The 19,923-nt window shown below is 41.0% G+C and overlaps 1 protein-coding gene across 1 annotated transcript in view; it reads right to left on the bottom strand.

The window, feature by feature from the left end:
• The window catches only part of CDH20 (cadherin 20), a 119,285-nt gene extending 105,560 nt beyond the window's left edge, over positions 1–13,725 (bottom strand). Inside the window, exon 1 of the mRNA XM_039722122.1 lies at positions 13,413–13,725. The gene's annotated coding sequence lies outside the window, so the exon portion shown is untranslated. The remainder of the gene's footprint in view (positions 1–13,412) is intronic.
• Between the last annotated feature and the right edge of the window lie 6,198 nt (positions 13,726–19,923).

The following is a 19,923-nucleotide window of genomic DNA, read 5'->3' as shown; positions in this document are numbered from 1 at the left end:
AAAAAAACAAAACAGAGACAATCAAACAATCAAAAATCAATTCCTTACTACCAAGAGAACTCAGACCCTCTTTGAGTGGAATGTATTGTCATTGCACCAACATAACCCCATTGAAACCAGTGAGCTTCCATTATGGTGTTAAGGAGCAGAGTAACAGAGACATGCCACATTGTAAAAGTTCTTTACATCTTTTTTGAAATAATGACATGGGTCATTGTTCCAGACACCACTCTGTCCTTACACAGTAAATCCTGAGTCTTTAAGATAAATGGGTTGTAATTACAACTAAAACATGCTCTATTGGGAAAGATCTTTCCCCACTTAAATCACATTGTTTTCATTGCTGTACTGGTGTAAATGGTATTTTTATGTATGTGTCCAAAAGAGAACTCAACTGCAATATTTTTTTTCTGCTGCTGAAATATTAACATTAAAAAAGCAGTATTTTACAAAAGTCATATAAACACAGTGCTTCCAACACAATCAATTTTGTTGAAATTATTTTACACCGTCCTTCATCCTTGAAATTATATCCCTTCCTTTGTGGACTGTTTGAAAACTTAAAAAATTTTGGACTTATTTGAAGTAAGACTCAGCAGTACATTAACTGGTAAAAATCAAAGTAATTCTTTTTCTCCCCAAGCCCAGAAGAATTAATTTTGTTGCCACTAAAGAAGAACAGGCACCCAACTTTTGAACAGAAACTGACCTAATATTTCTGAAAACCCTGCATGCAATTAGCTTCTTGTAAGAGCCATCTTTCAAGCAGTCTTTTTCTGCCTCTGAACTCCAAAATCTGCTCATGAGATCCAGCAAAATTAGGATATTAATAGAGAACCATTCATCAAGCTCGATGGGTTTGTTAGAAGCACACTTGTCTAGTTAACCAACACTGTCAGGGTATCTTTTAAAGCAGAAAATACTGTTAAGGGCTACCTTTTTATTTCTACTCCAGGTTTTCCACAACAGTGTCTGTCTAGCAATGGAAGCAACGCTGCCTTAGGAAGAGGTGCTCAGACAGCAGAGGGTCTCCCCAGAAAGGGAGCCCTCCTTGGCTATGGGGCGGTGAGATGTCCAAAGGGACTCCTGGTACAGTGGGGTGTCCACCTGCACCCCTCAGTGCTGTGGGCATGTGCAATCACTGGTGGGTGTCCAAAGCACAGAGAGCTGCTGCCCTCCTGATCCCAGGGACTGCAGCCCATTTCTCAGAAACTTTGGACTAGGCTGAAAAGAGGAAAACGGCTGGTAAATTGGGATGGCAAATTCATGGTACTGGATTGGGAACCAGGGGCTGACTCCAATGTTTAGTTTTTCTCTTGCCTTTTTCCTTGATTGCCCACACTATTCTCTGGGCTTGTTTTACCTTCTCTCTGCCTTGTGTTCAACAGTATTTTGGTTTTGAGATATATTATCTTCAAGCAAAAAAAGCAATTTTTTTTTTCTGCCAGAAACATATGAACTTCAACCTTTTCCAGGAAAAGATTTCTCAGATCAGAGCTCCTTCTTGGCACTTTGAGACAAAAATCACAATCTTGACCTCTTCATTACTAAGTGTGATTGCTCTGACAGGTCTTTAGTCTGAGCACTTCCTAAATGCTTTGGTTTCCTTCTAAAACATGATGATTCTGAAATCTAAGCTTTGACAAAAGAGAACTGTGATCTCCCAGTTCCAGTATTTGGTCTGCAAGCACTATGCCCTACGTGTTTGTACTGCAGGGGGATCTGCATATTGCCTAACACCTGCAGGCACCTCCAAACCACAAATTATAGCTAGTGATAGAAGTTTTACCTTTGTCTGGTGATTCTGTCTCAGAAACCTAAACCCGATGTGTTTCCTCAAGCACTCAGATCCACTCTGTGGACAAAAACTAAAAAAATCCCTGTTGTATCAGCAACTCCAAAGCTAAATTCAAATATTGCTCTTACCTAGGCGTATAATCCCATCAGATTGTGAACCACTGGCTTTGGCAGTAGAATGCCCAACGGTGGCAGAAGTTGTGCTAAGGCTAGACACTTATCCTACCCCATCTCTGCCTCCTTTTTCACCCAGACTCGCTTGGCTGTGCTGGCAGCACTCATTTACTGGCACCAGTGCTGCACAAGTTTCAGATAAAGGAGCACCATTTTCTGCAGTCCTTTTCCTTAAACATTTATTGTCACATCTGTGACTTTTTCTAGTTGCAGGGCTTTATATAAGACAGGAACATTGAGGTTATCTGATCAACTTATGTTGACAATACCCCACACATGGCAGAGGACAAGAGGATAAAACACTGTAAACATTGTGAATGCTGTGTCTTCCCCCTTTCCCTTTTTATTTCCTCTAAACATTATTGGAGAAGAATGTACTGCAAAGTCATAAATAAAGTATACTTGTCAGAAGCTATGATCTTAAAATATTCTAAGGGTTTGTTTGTGTTCTCTCCATAAATTGTTTATTGGTCAATATGGACAGAATTTGAAAATGCATCCTCCTTTGCAGTTCACTGATATTATCTCCATTCTAAATACTTTCATCTAGTATTAAGGTTCAAAAAAACCCCCTTTTTTCATTGATGAGAATTTTTCTAATGCTGAACATTCAATTACACACCATTAAGTTACCCTGTGTTTCTTAGCCTTAGGAGATGGTGAGCATAAAAGACTGTATGATTTTTAAAGTTACTATCAGAAGTAGGGTTATGTAGTTGGCTTGATGATTTTTGAGTCATCTCCATCTACACAGTAAAGCAAATGAAAAAAGAAAAATCTCTGTAGAAAATAAGTTTCTAATTTATATTTTTACTTCCCTGTGTCATGTTAATGACACAGTAACAGGCCAACACTGTGAAATGGTACCCTGGTGAGTAAATTATTATGAAAAGAAGTTTATCAAGGCAGTGATTTCAGTGTCTGAATAACCCATGAGGATATAGAACAGGAAAGATCTCTTTATCCAGAGAAGACACAAACCTTTAACAATGAAAACAGACATTCTTCTAACTCTCCTGGAGCCCTGAAAGCAAGGTGGTCTTCCAATGAAACAATAATCCTGCACAGGATGATATTTTAAATCAGAAGTTAAGTGGCTCAGTCCCCTCTAGATAGTTCCTAAAGAGGCAAAAACCCCCCCAACCAGTAGACTTAAAAATGCTTTTAAATGCAGGTAGTGGTTGATAGATTGGCTATTTACAGCTAGTAAGTCAAATCTGTTATGACATTTGGTAATTACCTCTTCAATAAATAACTTTATGAGTTCCCAGAGAAAAGAAGGCAATTTATCTCAGAATAAAAACAGTTTTGGTCAACCAACCCTTTGAGGACAATTTGGTAGGTAACTGTAACTACATGGGGAATTTGGATGCTCAGTGATCATTAAAAATAATGGGAACTTAAGTGTCCAGATCCTACAGCAGTTTCAAAACTCTTAGCCATGCTCTCCTGGGACAACTTTTTGCCCGCTGCTAAGGTATTGACACTTAAACATTCAGGAAAGAAAGAACAAACTGCAAAAAACCCCAGTGTCAGATGGTTATCTATGAGCATTTTACTGATGTTCTACTAAATTGACACGATGAAGAAGAAAACAGAACACCTTATAATTTATTTTTGATACTGCAATAACTGATGTTTCAACAAAACAAGGACTTCATAGCCAAAGGGTTCATTGGCAACAGGATTAAAATGGAAACTGACTTTAATGGGAATGGAATTTTTGAGGCTAGGATTTGTAGTAAAAATTAACACCTACCTGCCACACAACCATATATGTTTGTTCTGCATAAACACCTGTACAGCCCAGTAGGGGATTACAGAGGTAATGCAATGGAGCTCTTTCTCCCAGGGGTGAGAAACAAATGAGGTGGAGATAGCAAACAGTAGTAGGGAAAGGTTATTAGCTATACTGGGTATCACTGCTGTTAGCCGTGGCTGATTCATTGCCTCACTAACAGTTGCCTATTTAGCAGGCTGCAATACAAATGAGTCTTTAATGGGAGCCCCTTCTCTTGCACAGAGCAGCAGGACAGCAAACGAGGGCACTTGAAGAGCTACATGGGCCAAACAGGCAAGGAAAACAGACAGACAGAGACTGACAGCTCAGTGTTGAGCTCCTCTCTTTTCCTTCTCTCCTTTGCTTCCATTATCGCTTCAACATATTTGAATCTAGCAGCCAGTTCCCTTGTCCTCCACTTCATGCTGAGATGTACCCTGGGCACGAGACAGCAGGAGCCCACCTGGAAGAGTGCATCCCCAACCACAGTGCATTTAACACAGTGGCTTTAGTGGCACCACTGAGTTCACCCTCATGAGGATTCGCCTTTCCCAAGTCTATACTACACAAAAAAAAAGGTTTAACCATGGTTCAGACCAACATTTATATACAATGGTTCCATTTTGTATATAGTCCTAATATCTACAACACATTGCTGACAGACACATTTCTCTTGGCATATTCATGAGCTACAACCTGAAACCATATGCAAATCTAGGAATATATTTTTTAACAACCTCCCCAATATTCTTTACTCACCCTGGAAACTTCTTGTGGGATCCAGATACTGTTACTTCAATCTTTATCTGTTACCACAAACCCCTCTGCTTTCTGCCATGCTCATTTACAACCTTGTGGAACAGTTATGTGTTTTCTTTTTGTATGAGCCTCATTCCAAGCCAGAGCCAAATTCTATACTTGCAACCTATCAGATCTGTCCTTTTTTGTCTCTGTTATTCTATGAAGACATTTGTAATTTCTTTCTGTCTGCCTCACTATGAAATCCTGTTTTCTTGCCCTCCTGCAGCTTCTTTCTCTGTTCAGTCTCCTCAAGGTTTTGTTGCTATTATCATCATTTGTCTCAGCATGCTCTCTGTCCTCTTGAAGGCTGGTTTGACAGATCCTCTCTTGTCATCTGCTTGAAGGCTGATTTCAGCTCTTCCTTGCAGCACTGTGCCTATGTTCCTCCTCCACTACAAGTGTTTAATGTGGAGCTTGTTCTACCAAAGCTGCTCCTCGTGGCCCTTCCTCCTGAGGAACGTCTCCAAGACAGAAGGTGCACAGGGCTGTGGGCCACAGAGCCGGTCTGATAATGTCAATGGCTGACTGCTGCCTTCCCAACAGCCCTGGCAGCCCTTCCCCTTGTCATTGTCAAAGATGTGCACTAGTCATTTGACAGGATCTCCTCTGGGTGTCCATTGGGTACCCAGAAAAGATGGCGTTTAACCTTGCTATTAGAATAAATTTACCAACTTGTGCTCACTCCTCGTGAATTCTTTGCATGGAGACTGATCATTTCCATATCACTTTCTGAAGGAGACAGAGCAGCAGCTCCTCTGAGGAGGTACGATAGCTGTTTGCTGCATGCAGCCCTCCTTTGACATTGAACAAAACTGAGTGTCTAATTAAAACACACAGGAACCGCTGATATACAGTCTTCCCATACTTGTCTTTCTGGGAAAGAATTTTTCTGTCCTTCATAGGTCCTTCACAAGGCCTGTAGATTTCCTTTTTATTCCTCCACTCTCTTCCTTAAAAACACATTTTTGCTGTGAAGCTTTAATATATTACACCTGCAGGTCAAGTAATACATAATATTTACTTTAATGGTTAATGTCCTCCAGATTATGCATGGATTGGAGGATGCTTGGGGCAAAACTTCAAATTTTATTTGAAGGGAAATGCTTCTTTTCATTAAGGAAGCTCCCCTTTCCAGAAGTCAGTCTTCTAAATCACACAGAGAGCCACCATAACTTCACCTCTTAAAGCCTGTCTCTCGTCTTCAAAAGTATCTTAAAATTTAAAAAATAGACTAATTTCAGCAATGGGCTAAGCACATAGAAGGTACTCCATAATCTAGTGAAGTACCTACATTATTCTTAAGAGATTTGCCAACTAGTGATCTACTACTGCTATTTTAATTTATGTTACATCGTGATTGCAATTCTAAATTAAACTCATACAGGCAAGAAAATTTATAGTTAAGCCTTTCCGTCAATCCTTAACTTTCTTCACAGTAACAAAGTGACATATTGCAAGGGCTCTCGACTGTGTCTCACAATACCTAGGCATGTACAAAGGTTAATTACTGTATTGGGTTTGAGTGACAAGGTTTTGCTGGTTGGGGGGGGGGAGCTACAGGGGTGTCGATGTGAGAGCTGCCACAAGCTTCCCCCATGTCCACTACAGTTAATGTCCACTGGCTCCAGGATGGACCCACTGCTGGCCAAGGCTGAGCCCATCAGCAACGATGGCACCACCTCTGGGATAACTTATCTAAGAAGGGGAGAAAAAACCCTTCTGCCACAGCAGCCAGAGAGGAGAGAAACATGTGAGAGAAACAGCTCTGCAGACACCAAGGTCTGAGAAGAAGGAGGGGAAGGAGGTGCTCCAGGCACTGGAGCAGAGATTCCCCTGCAGCCCCTGGTGAAGACCATGGTAAGGCAGCTGTGACCCTGGAGGACCTGAAATTGAAGCAAGTGGATGCCCAAAGGTGGCTGTGACCCCCACGGGAAGCCCATGCTCTAGTAGGCTCCTGGCAGGACCTGTGAATGTGTGTAGAGAGCCCACGGTGAAGGTAACCTATGGTGCCAGGATTTGTGATTGATCCTGCAGGAGACTCACGCTGGAGCACTTAATGAAGAACTGCAGCCCATAGGAAGACCCCACATTGGAGGAGTTTGTGAAGAACTGAGTTCTGTGGGAGGGAAACCATGGTGGACCAGGAGAAGAGTGCTAGGAGTCCTTCCCATGCGGGAGGAGAAGCAGTGACAATGCATGATTAACTGACTGTAGCGTCAATTCCCTGTCCCTTTGTTCCACAGGGAGGCAGAGAAATTTGGAACGAAGTAGAGTCTGGGGAGAAGAGATGTGTAATAAATTAAATTGATTTCCCCAGGTTGAGTCTGTTTTGCTGGTAACAGTAATTGGTGAGGCATATCCCCTGTCCTCAATCTGACTTGTATTCTCTTTGTATTTTGTCTCTCCTGTTTAGCTGAGGGAAGGCATAGAGTGGCTTTGGTGTGCACTGGGATCCAGCCACGGTCAACACACTCCAGTTACACAGATTCATTTTTTACCTTTGATTTGCTGAAAGGAATCATGCAGAAGAACTCAGTGCTGGTGTGCTCCTATTCTGAAAACTCTTAGCACCTCTTGGGCTATGCTGTTGGGCGCTGCATAGCTCAACAGGGCAAACCCTACACCTTTCAGTGAGTGCTTGTTCTATTGGGCATCTGCACAGAAGCAGGAAGGCCATCAGTCCTTCTGACAAAAGTAAAATAATTCACAAAAGGCCTTACTGAGAAACAAATCCACATGTTTTCCCCAGGGGCCTCATGGCAGCCCTAACCAGCACTATTCTTTCTCTCTTTGTTGAGGGCATGAACTAATGGCATGGGCATAAAAGAGCATCCCAATGGTGTCAGTGCTAGAAAAAACAGAAGATGACACAGATGGTAAAAAGGAGAAAACCAAGACGGAAATTCAGAAGGCAGCCCTATTACTCGAATACCTCTGTGTTTCACTGGTTCCAGCTTAAGCTTGGACTGGTTATGGTTTGGGATATCAACCCCTGAATGCTCAAATAAAAAGAGCCATTTCAAAAATCATCACAGACAAACACTTTTAACATACAGAATGCATTTAGTGGTGTACCTTGAATTTATTTCTTAGCACATGAATTATACTTATGCTTTTCAAAGCAAAACAAGTAGTTTAAAAATTTGAACTGCCTGAGACTGCATGAAATGCTCCTTTCATCCATTCATTCTGTAAATGAGGACCCAAGTCAACTCCTTCACAACAGTTATGGTTTCTCAAGTCTGCAAACACTTTTCAAATGTGGGCTCTATCTTTTGGAATGCCATCAAGACATGCTTGCTAGTGTTGTAGCTGGTGAATTTTAAGTGCTTAGCTTTCAGATTAAATGTATGTAACTATGTTAAAAATTCCTCTGAAAAAAGTAGGTCTTATACATGCGTTGCTGTCAGTTTTCACAGTTCTATCCTTTTTTTAATTACCCAAGGCATTCTGATTACAGAGCTACAAAGTAATCTATTTAAAACTGGGTTTTACAGTGATCTAATGGGCAAAAAAACCATACGGAATTAGAAAACATTTACTTCTCTTCCCCTTCTTCTTATATTGCCAAATATGTTTAAATCAAACTTGTTTTAAAAACAAATATTCCCAGGGTAAGGACTTTCATATCAACTTCTGGTTGTTTCTGTTGAATTAGAAACCTCTGGCAATTTTTTTCCTACTGAAATGTAAATGATGACATATCGTTAACTAGCAGCATTACACCACTAAAATACTAGGATGTGTCTTGCTTGCCTCAAACTTCCCCTTCTTTAAGTGCAATGCCTTAGAGGCAGCAGTGTTTAAATGGTACAAAGTACTCCACTAGCACCAGCCTGAATCTTTATTTAGGAGAACAAGCTTCACATTCTTCCCTGCTAACACAGTATATGGAAATGTTCAGCTCCTCCATAAAACACACTCATACACTATTACTGTCTACCCCAAGGTACAGCACTGACATGACAGATTCATGTTCCCAGCTGTGACATAAGGGCTCTTTGACAATACCACAGTGAAAGCCCTATTAAGAAAACATGTGCCGGACCGTGCATCTGATGCAGTTAAATGCTATAAAAGATTTTCCAGGTGTTAATGAGTTGCACGAGCAGAATAAAAATGAGGGGGAACCGTGCACTTGGAAATTCTCAAGGAGCAGGACTCAGGCTCTCAGAGAGACAGACAAACAGTGCTTTATAAGCACCACTGGCCACACTCTGCACCTGACCACACGAGGTGATGAGCGACCTCGACTATTCACTGGGGGAACTGTTCATTGAGGATCGTTTGCATGGGAAAAGACAGACTTTCATGTCTTCCTGCAGTTTACTACATCCTTTTTACTTTGCTCTGTTTGGGAAAAAGCACTAATCATTTTCCCCCTTTTAAGCATTTTATTTTTGTTCTAAGAAGAAGGAAAACATTATGCCTGTTGCTTCTTGTTTTTAGTTTTATGGGGGATTCAGCTTGACCCAGTATAGATAAGAAATTGTCATTTAGTTCATGCTAAAATATCACTACTTAGAGTTTATGTTTTAAAGGACAGAGAGACAGTCTGTTGAACAATTTGAAAAAGCAGTGGTTGAAATTTTTCAAGGCAATGAGGAGGACTAATATAGATTCCTTTAAGATATGTATACAATCCTGCGTATGGGCTGTCCTGAGAATTTCAACCACTGATACTTCAGAGTATGTGTATATGTTATTTTGTACAACAGCTACCAACAGGAGAAACGTTTATTCATATAATCTGTTGACTTGATAAAAGATTGTTTCATTTCTTTAGCATGTGTGAATTTTATGGTTACTCTCCTTGAGGAGGTAAGTTTTGTTTTATCTGTATATGACAGGTACAGTGAGGGAAGGCTGCAATGCAGACTGTTTCATGCTGTTGTGACCACAATCACAGTCTTAATCCTGGCATACAACTGTATCTAAGGAAAAAAAAAAAATTGTCGCCATGCTAATTTCAGCTTGACTTTCTGAAAAGGGGAAGCTCCCAGTAATATGAGAACCAATGGAGTGTCTCCTCTCAGAAGTTAATTTAAAACCACCCATTTTCTTTCCCACAGAAAAGTCAGTACTATTTTATCTCTCATTTCCAATCTAATATCCCAAGTTGTCTACCCACTCTTCCCCCGCCCCAACAGAGTTACTTAAATTAACTTGGAGCACTAAATTTCCTTAAAGGTGTAAAAAGACTAGGTGGAGAGAATAAGCAAATCACTGTAATAACACATTGACACAGATTCTTGAAATGGATGTCTTAAGGGTTAAATTCCTCTGGCTTGCCAGGTGTTTTGTGCAAATGTTGCATTCATACAATGTAGTATCTGACCATTTAACCATATGTCAAACAATCTTTGCTATGACAACCAGATGTAGACATTGCCATGGAATGAAATTATCATTTTATTAATTACCCTTTAATTAGTTGATACAGGAGAGAACATGCAGTAATTTAGTCATAATTGGCCTGACTGAGACTCAATACTTAAAGGGATGGAATCTGTTTGTGAGACTACTTGTTATGAATAACAATTATGTCTGTGACAATGCAATTTTATTATGAAGATGTACTATGCATTTCAAACAGTATAAATTAGTATTAAGGATAGGTATAAGATAGTATCCAGGATTCTAGCTACAATTTGATGGAAAATGTTTTCCTTGAATAAAAGTGTGTAATCCTCTGTGTATTTTGCTACACATTATAACAATGCAAGAAAGACCCCTTACCAAACTCACTGTGATGACCAAAGTGTGTTTTCAATGCATTTTATTATAGAAAGGAGGAGCCACTTGCACTTCAGACTCTTCTCAAAATATTTTAGCAATCTTCAAATTATTCTAGACTTTAATATAATACTTGCACAAGGAGTACACCACGCAAATTTTTTGAAACATTCTGATTATAAAACATTGTAATCAGAAACTTGAGCAGAGTCTCTTATGTGACCACTTGTCACCACACTTTTTGGATTTTTGTAAGAAAGTGGAACATCCTTAGATTTCTCGGACTACATAGGTGCAAACAAAGTTAGCAGCATCCTCCTCTAGACTGTAGAAATAGATATATGTCTTGAAGACATTCTTTAAACACAGATTGCTGTTCAGTCAGGACTACTCTTCACAGATTGAATATTGAGTATCACTGTGGTAGGACAGAGCACATTCAACAGCTTAAGAAAAATGCTTGTAAAGTGGATCTTAACATTGGCCCTCACATACCCAGTTGTTAAGAGATGTTTTTACCATTCTGGAGCTATCATTCTGTCCTTGCTCTTCTAAACTCTATGACCTGAGAGAAGACTGCAGTGTTTTATATTAGTTTTGTACTTTTAGATGGACAATATGCCTCATGCTTTCGCCTCTTGTCTTTCCACAAAAATCTCAGAAAGTGCAGGTCAAAACCTTCAGCAAACACAGCTCCAACAAAATATAACAAACTGCTTTACTTTTCAGAGCTGAATGAAAGCTGCCTCCTTCTGTTTTTTCTTGTGATAGGTAGCTCTTAGTTCTTTGCATGTGCAGTGAGAGAAATTCAACTGAATTACTTTTAAAACCTTGCCCAATTACAGCATGTTTATTTATTTCTTTAAGATGCATGTGCAGGCTATATTGATATCTGATGTCCCCAAGCCAAATAAGTCTTTCATGTAAAGACTTGTAAGGTCAAGAAAGTTATATGAATGATAAGTCTGTTTCCTTTTAGAAATCCTTCTACCTTGTTTAAATGACTATGGGCTGCTTTCAAAGTTTTTTTTTCTTCTTTTTAAACACAACATCTTTTCATCCTTTCTGATGGTTAATTCACTATTACACTTCTTTAGCACAAATGTGTATATATATAAAAATATGCATGGAAAAACATGCTGTATAGGAAAGCAAACCACCTTTTGCCTAGGGTGCCATCTTCCAGTTAATATCAGTAAGTCATATTCTGTTGCTTATAAGCACATCTTGCTCAACAACTTATCACCACCTTCAGTACACTCACAGGTTGTATCTTCCTGCTGTGTCACAGGGAATAGCAAACACAGTATAACAAGAGATCATTTCATTAGATTACCACGAAAGAATCACCGCTGCAAGGAACTTGAGCTGAACAGGGACACAACTACAGTGTTAAAAACTCGAAACAGTTTGCCATTAAAGCTTTGTGTGACTGCTTGAGAAATGTCTTAGAGCAGCACAAAAGCTGGCACCATTAGCTTTCATCCCTGCTGAGTTGGCAATAAAGTGCACACATAAGTAAAACGCATTAATTGGTATTAGTCAATCTAGTTAAAATGTTCATTCTCCAGGCATCTTCAGATTTCATTTCCATAAAATAGGATTTCTTTAAGTCTCATAATTTGATTTTGTCCAGCCCAAAATGATATTGACACAGTGGCAGCAAAAGCACAATTACACCCGAGCTTTACAAAGGTGCTCTCTATCTAAATAGACTGGGACCCACGTGCTCCCAGTCTCTCTCTCTCGCTCTCTCCTCTCTCTCTCTCTCTCTCTCTCACACACATACAGACAGAGAAAAAAAGCAACCCACATAAAAAAACCCCCAAACCTGCGGAAGAGGAAAAAGTGATGCATTTTCCTATCATTTTCCTATTGCTATTTTTCCTCCCTTTCCCCCGTATTTTTCCTACTGTGCACTACTGATTACTGCACTTTAAGATCAGAATGAACAATTAACTGCCTAATTATTCCAGTCACACCAAGCCACAATGAAATCTTTATTCAGTGTTTACAGCAATCTTTGGCAGAGACTGTCTTGCTGTTTTTAAACCAAGAAGAACTGCTCCCTTTGGCTCCCTTCAGCATCAGCTGCCTGGGTTTCAGAGCTGGATGCCAATAATCAGCCTCCTTTTTCTCTTCCAAAGTGGCTATTTTTTTTTTTTTTTAAGGGTGAAAAGACCTATTCTCATCAACTCCCCATATATTCTGCCTGATTTATGTCCCAGCCACTGGGTCTCTTCCTTCCGTATCTTTTACCATTTGTGTCCCCCTGCACCCCCTCCGCGCCGCTCCAGTGGCGCCCGCCGAGCCCCGGAGCCCCCGGACACCCCCGGAGCCTCTGGACACCCCCGGACACTCCTGGATAAGGGGGCGCTTCTTCCCTGGGAGCCCCGGAGAGGGGGCGGGAGGGAGATAATTTCCAGCTCCGGCTGTACAGCATCCACACGCATCCACACACTCACACTTTCTCCCACAGTTTTTTCCTCGTTCTGCCGAAATCTCGGAGGAGGCTCTCCGCCCGGGGAAAGTTGGAGGGAGCCGCTCCATGCCCCGGGCGGCTCTCTCTGCCCGCTCTCCGTCCCCCCGACCTGCCCCCCTCTCCCGATGGGCAGCGGCGCGGCCGGGACGCTGCGAGCCCCGCTCCGCCCGGCGCTGCCCGCTCCTGCCAGCGCGGCTGGGCACCTGCGGAGCGGGGCAAGCTCGTCCCAGCCAAACTCCAGCGCGACCCGGCGTGGGCTCGCTTCGTTCCCCACCGCCTCCTCCTCGCCCTCTGACTGCGGCTGGACAGCCAGAGGGTCGGGAAAAGAAATAAATAAATAAAAAAATAACAGGAGGAACAACTGAGATTAAAACAAGGAGAAAAAGGAGTAAAGCAGAAGAGAGGGGGAAAAAAAAGAAAAAAGGAAAGGGGAAAAATAAGAAAGAAATAAAGAAAACAAAAATTGTAAAGCAGAAGAGAGGGGAAAAAAAAAAGAAAAAAAGGAAAGGGGAAAAATAAGAAGGAAATAAAGAAAACAAAAATTAAAAAAAAAAAAAGAGAAAAGAAAAAGGAGAGGGAGAAAGAGGGGGGAAAAGGAAAAAAAAGCAGAAGAAAAAGTCCGCGAAGGAGAGGTCGGGTTACCTTGCAGTGCGGAGGAGCTCCCGACTGCTTTCCCGGCGACAGGACTTCCCTCCTCCGCCGGGTGCACCCCTCACATCCCCGCTGCCGCGGAGGAGCTGCCGCTCGCTCCCGTCTCCGGCTGCGGGAGCCGCTCGGGCTGGGGGGGCTGCGCGGCCGCGGGCGGAGGAGGAGGAGGAGGAGGAGGAGGAGGAAGGAGCCCCGCTCCCCAGAGCTGCCCGCGGGAAGTGGCCGGCGCTGCCCCTGGCTCGGCTGCCCGTGGATATCGCGGCGGGTCCAGCGCTGCCGCGGGGACCTGCGGGAGGCGATTGGTGCCGGGGAGCTGCGCCCTCCTGCGCCGCCCCCGCCCTCCTTCCCGGGGAACCCCCGCCCCAGCTGCGGCCCCCGGCTATAGGAGAGCAACCGCGGGTCTCCCCTCCGCAGGGCTGGTTACATCTCGGGAGGATTCCAAAAGGCACCACACTGGCTGCTGAGGTAGACCAAAAGTCACACCGGAGAGGCGAAGCGGTCCTTTATTTAACTGAAAGAGTACGGAGATGAAAGCTGAATTTCTTTGGAAGGCTTGATTTTAGTTAATAAACACGCTGAGATTAATGTCAGAGGTACTTTTATGAGGGCAAACAGTAAAGTTTCCTGGAGGGTTTGTGTAAGACTTTGGAAAAACAACCAAATAATAAAGGGGTTTTACATCCACCTTTAAAGATCATTTTAGTGTTCATAAAAGCTGCTGGGCTTGCTGAAGTACTCCCCATCCACAGAACAACAACTGCAAAGGCAACAGGACAAGGCATCCTTTCTGCCAAGTGATTCGTCTCGGTCTTGACCTGAAACAACCAGGAGGGCAGGGATTGCTTATCCACCATTCCTGTGCCAGCCTTCATCTTTCTGCACAAAATGGGAAGGCAGCAAACTTGCACCAACTTTGATGATGTGTATGTATGAAAAAGAGAGGGAAACTTGTCCACTTGGGTATGAGGAGGTTATTACCTCTCTAATAGCTCCCTGTAGTAATAACTCCTTTTTGCTGTGAGCACACAGCCCATTCCCTGTCTCAGTTCAACTGGTAAATCTCAAGAAACTCCACTAAGCAGAGCTGTGCCCCATCAGTCTGTGGCCAAGCCGGTGAGTGGCAGTAGGAGACTCTAAATCTCATTATTGATTACCTGGGATGCTGCCAGTCCCTCAACAATTAGATCTTGAGATGAGGATTGAGCTTATACAGTCAAGATTTGTTTTGGGTGGTTTTTGTTTTCTTTTTTCTCTCCAGATTTGCACTAATGATTATTTGCAGAACTAAGGTCTCACTGGCTAGTTTTCTGGCCCTGCATTTTTCATATTGATCGTAACATAGTCATTTCAGCATTACAGAAGAAAAAGGGCAGTCAGATCTCTGGAGAGAAGTTGCTGGAAGTTTGAATGCTGGCAAAGTGCCCAAAACAAATGATGAATTACAGCTATGATAAATGAAGACTTGGGTGTGTTGGGAAGCCATACAATGTTCTCCCAGTTTCCTTTATTTAATGTTCATCTTTGAGCTCATCCTCAGGCTGATGGAACATTTTTAATGTAGCAGTTGGAGGAGGCAGGAATGGCCTTTGTCAGCATTACTGGTCAGCCACAGAGACTCGGCACACTTCTGACAAAAATAAGGCAAAATAGACCCCTCGGTACCACTTTTCCCTAATACTAGGACAGAATACTTGTAATAACACCTGGAAAATATCAGAACACCATTACTACTTCAAGTATGATGGCAAGAGCAATGACCTCTTGCTAGAATTGAGCTGGTTACTGAATCACTGCACTTCTTGTTGTATATGAACACATCCCCATTCCTCTGCTTCAATGTGGTATACTTGGAATAAGTCTGATTGCAATCTTAAAGGCTAAATAGATGCCACTTACAAAGTTTGCATTTCAGTTTGAGTGTAGTCTGTGAGTTTGTTTTTCTTCCCTGAAGTTGGACTGCAGTAGGGGGAAAAAAGTCAGAATAAAATACATATGACAGCTTTAAAAGAATGGCAGCTGTAATGGATGTCTTTTAATTATTGCATGTACTACAGTACCATGAAAATAAAATGCAGTACTGTCTATTGTTTAAATTTATAATTAAAGATAAATATATAGTACATAAGGCAGCACTCCTATGTGACACAGAAAACACAAGAGAATTCTATGATACACAGAGTAAGCACTAGAACAAATCCATGCATTTAATAAATGAACTTCTCAGTTTCACATACACAGCCAAGTGGGTTATCCAAACATTGTGTTTACTAAAGCAGATGTGGCTACACACTTTAAATTCTGTCTTGTGTGTTGTCTTCTTTCACAGGGACATGATTCAGAAATGTTCCTGTGACTTATCTTTTCTGAGACCTGTGCTACACAGTAAAATAGGAGGAACTTATATTTTCACCATCTCATGCTCCCCTCCCAGTACACAGCTGAATTATTCTATCTGAAGAGTGCTTCCTGTGCCTCTGAAATTGGAGTTGAGAGAATGTGGCGAAGAGTGTGTTCATCAATTCACCTGTTGCAGCACTGCGTGTTTTCAACCAACAGGCTTTTTCAGGAAAAATGGGAGAAGGTTTCAAACATTCATATGTGAAATGCACATACAGAACAGGTGGATGAAGAAGTGTCTCACCTCCTTCCTCAAAAACATGAACTAAAATTAAAACTTTAAATGAAAATAAAAGGAATCAACTATCAAAACTTACTTGAACAATAAAAATCAATTTTTAATCTAGATCATTTATTAAGCACAGTTGTGATTAAGTGTCCTTACGTAAAAAAGTGAATCTTTCATCTCCAGTACTTGAAGTTCTCCCTGTCACCATACTATACATAATTCTAAAACCATACAGAGTAAAAAAAAATACTAGAAAATGCAGCATGCTGAGTTGTTTTAAAATTTAGAGGCTTTCTGAGAGATGAAAGAAGCATTTTGTTATCACTGTTTGAACAAGAGAATTTTGTATGCTGCAAGGTATTTACACTGTTCTCCTACAAGGAAGACTTTGAAGATGAAGCATTATATATGGATATTGCCTATGTGTTCATATAGCTTTCTGTCACGCAGGACTGAAACAAGACATGAGTTACAAGTTACCTAAATGACAGGGGTGAAGGAGCAAGAGAGAAGAAAGCAGGAAAACAACTATTTTCCACTTTTATGTTATTGCATGTCATACAACAGCTTTTATGTTTCCCTCTTATACCCCTGCCTCGCTTTATCCAGCTCGGTTCATTATTCGTCTGACAAGAAAAGAGGGTTTGGATTTTGCAGGTGTGGACTGTGTGTAGTGTTACTTTAGAGATGGTTAACAAGAAACACTCTTTGCAAATACTCAAATGATATATTTGCACCAAGAGATGTCAGAGAAATTGATATGATGGAATTTTTGTGACTTTTTAGAATAGTGGGTGTTTATTTAACCATTGATTTGCTTTTGTAGTTGATCATGACCTAAACTGTATTGGTTTGTATTGTGCAATAAATCACGGCTTTTTAAAATACCACAATTGTTAAAGGCACTATAGAATCTATTTGAGAAGGCAAAAAGAGTGAATATTTACTAAAAAAAGGTTCCATATACTAAACCATAAAATGAATCCATGACCCAAAAGCAGTAAGTTTCCACAGCAATAAAACAATATTGCACATTGCTGAAGAAGTGACATAGCAAGACAATGCATCTATAACAAGAATGGTGAAAGGAATATGTGCGGTCATAAAGTCACATCCATCTCTGTAAAATGTTACTAAACCAGTAATAGGAATAGCTTTCAAGTTGTCATGTCCACAGGGAAGAATATCAGCTGTACTTGCAGCCAAGAAAGCACAGAGTGTTACGTGCTACAATGGTGAAACTCCTGAATGCTGTACAGTCTGTTCAAAAAGCATGTATGCACACAAAATCCAGTGGAGAAATTAATGAGACTTCAATACAGGACACAAAGACATGTATATGGCTGTGTCTGTTCTGCCACATGTGTACAGATGTACCTCAGAACCTCTCATCCAAGACATTACTTTCTTCTCCATCACATGCTTTGCTTTTGGCCTTCATTCTCCTTTTCTTCCAAGGAACCAGTGATGTGTCCTTCAGGCCTCCTCTCCCCTTGGGAGGGAGGACTGATTTTAATCCTTCTCAAGGGGTTATCTGAGCTTGCCACTGTCAGAAAAACTTTGTAATATTTTCCTTCCTCTGAAAAGAGGGATCCCCTCCCTCTTTGCTCTGCCCTTTTTTTTTCTTGTTTGTTTGTTTTTCTTTTTGTTTTGCCTTACACAGTCACTTAATATAGTGATTTACATCTTCTGTTGCTTATGTAGGGTGGGGAAGGCAAATCTGACACAACTTTCCTCTTAGTCACCTTTTCTTCTATATTAATTAAGAAAATCTTATTCAAGTGTATATTCAAATCTGATGGCCATCTGGAAATACAGCCTTGTTTTGGGCTATCTCCTGCTCTTTAAAATAAAGTCTTTGTCTCTGCCACTTCTCCTTAAACTTAATTGTCAGTTTATCATTTTAGTCTATTGTTTGTTGGAAGGTCTGTAGGATTCAGCACCTTCTTTCTCATAAGGAAGTGATTAAATTAGAATACGGACTTCTATTTCTGCTAAAAAGACCATGAGCATGGTCTGCTCCACCAGTGTCTTCAGAAAAGTAATTTGTGATCTGGAGTCACTGAGGAAAATACTCTCTTTTTCTCCTGCTGAGAGATGCATTAGCTTTTCCTTCACACAAGTCTTTAGAAGTCCACAGCAGTGGCAGGGAATCCCAAGAGTAGGAGTCAGCTTTACAGCTCTGGACTTTATTAATTTAGTTTGAAACCTGATTTGGTTTCAAGACAGCAGCAAGAAAGTTTACTGAGTCCTATTCACATCTCAAAATGTCACCTCAGATGGAGGGCACCAGGGGACTTGCATGGCTGAAAACCTCAGAGGGAGCTGCCAAGGAACTGCCATGTCATCTTGGCCTCGACCTGGCCTCTCCCTGACTGCACCCATTTCATTTTGCTTATTTTTATCAGGGCATGTGGAATTTCCAAATGAAAACAAAGGAAAAATACACACAACTGTATTATTACAACTCTACCTACTCTTAACAATTTTTCTCCCACAACATTTCTAATGGAATGCTAATGAGCAGATTTTCTGCTCTTCCAGGCATTTACTAAACCAATTCTGAATATCTCTAACTGCACCACTTAGGTAAAAGGAGTGAATTATTTGCTGTGGTACATGTACCACAGGATATGAAGTGTGTGCTGTGGACAAATCGCAGGTAGGATGCTGGTTGGTAAACAAGCAATTGTCAAATTGCTAGCTATACCCTTCTCTGCAGAGAGAGAACTGTAGGTAATCAAGGATTGTCTTCTTGCCATGCATGATGACAAGGGCTAATAGAAAAGAAATAAAGTGAAGAAGGAAAAACACTTCAGATGTCTCTATATGAATAGAAAAAGGAACAGGCTTCTATTGTCAGAACTTAAGTCAGTGACGTCTGTGCTTGGGCTGCTTTTCCTGCTTGCACTGAATGTGACAATACAAAATGCAGCATAACTCTGATTGCCCAGCACTGTTCATGTTCTCTCTATGGGAACTGAGCAGGGATTTTTCTTTGAATATATCATTTGCAGCTTGCTACAGCAATTCTGCAAAGTCAATACATATCCTTAGCACAAAGCAGAGAATGAAGGGCATTATAGAGAAAGAGAGAAAGATACTACATTGACAGAGAAAGATGAATTCCACTGCATAAGCACATTACAGGTTCCATTCAGAGGAACAAAACTAATCTTTTTTTCAAACAGAAAGTATTTTTCAAAATACATTTAATATGGTTATATTTAAAAAGATCTGCTGTGCAGCTTATATGTCACTACTGACAAACTCACTGGCACTGAATTATCATATGATTATCTATTGTGCAAAGAAGATCTATTTATTGATTCAAGTCAGATGTATTTGCAAGGCAGGGTTTGTAGACACAGGTAATATTTTTTATTAGACCAACTGATTAGAATGAAAAGATGGATCAGAAACACAAGCCCTTCACAGAGTAAAAAACAGTCTGTTTTTTTTTTCTCCCTAGGTGCTCCAACTGGCTACATAAAAGATGTTATTTCTCTGGGCAAACTTAGCTGCTGTTACAATCTTAGATCACCATGACTGTTACAATGCTGTTGCTCATGTAATTATAAAATACCTGTCTGAGAACCTAGTTCCTCCTCTGCATTATTAATAGCATCTGACTTGTTTTTGCTACTGTATTGGGAATACATTTAGACAAAATCTTCTCCTGAACACCTGAAATAACCAAATTGGAGCCTACAAGTGTTGAGGAAGGGTATGGAAAGCAATTTTCAGCCACAGTGTAGCTGTGCTAGAAGTGGTCTGCTGGAAAGCACACTACCCTTGGGCCTGCAGAAGGTACTGCATTGAGCTTCAGAAATGCACCAGAGCTAATCAGTTTTCTCTGGGAAAGAGAGAGAGCATGGA

This window comes from Passer montanus, unplaced genomic scaffold, assembly GCF_014805655.1.
Source record: "Passer montanus isolate IOZ18808 unplaced genomic scaffold, ASM1480565v1 scaffold107, whole genome shotgun sequence".
Classification (NCBI taxonomy): Eukaryota; Metazoa; Chordata; class Aves; order Passeriformes; family Passeridae; genus Passer; species Passer montanus.
The sequence above is the reverse complement of the archived record's forward strand: the minus strand, read 5'-3'. Positions and strand labels throughout refer to the sequence as shown.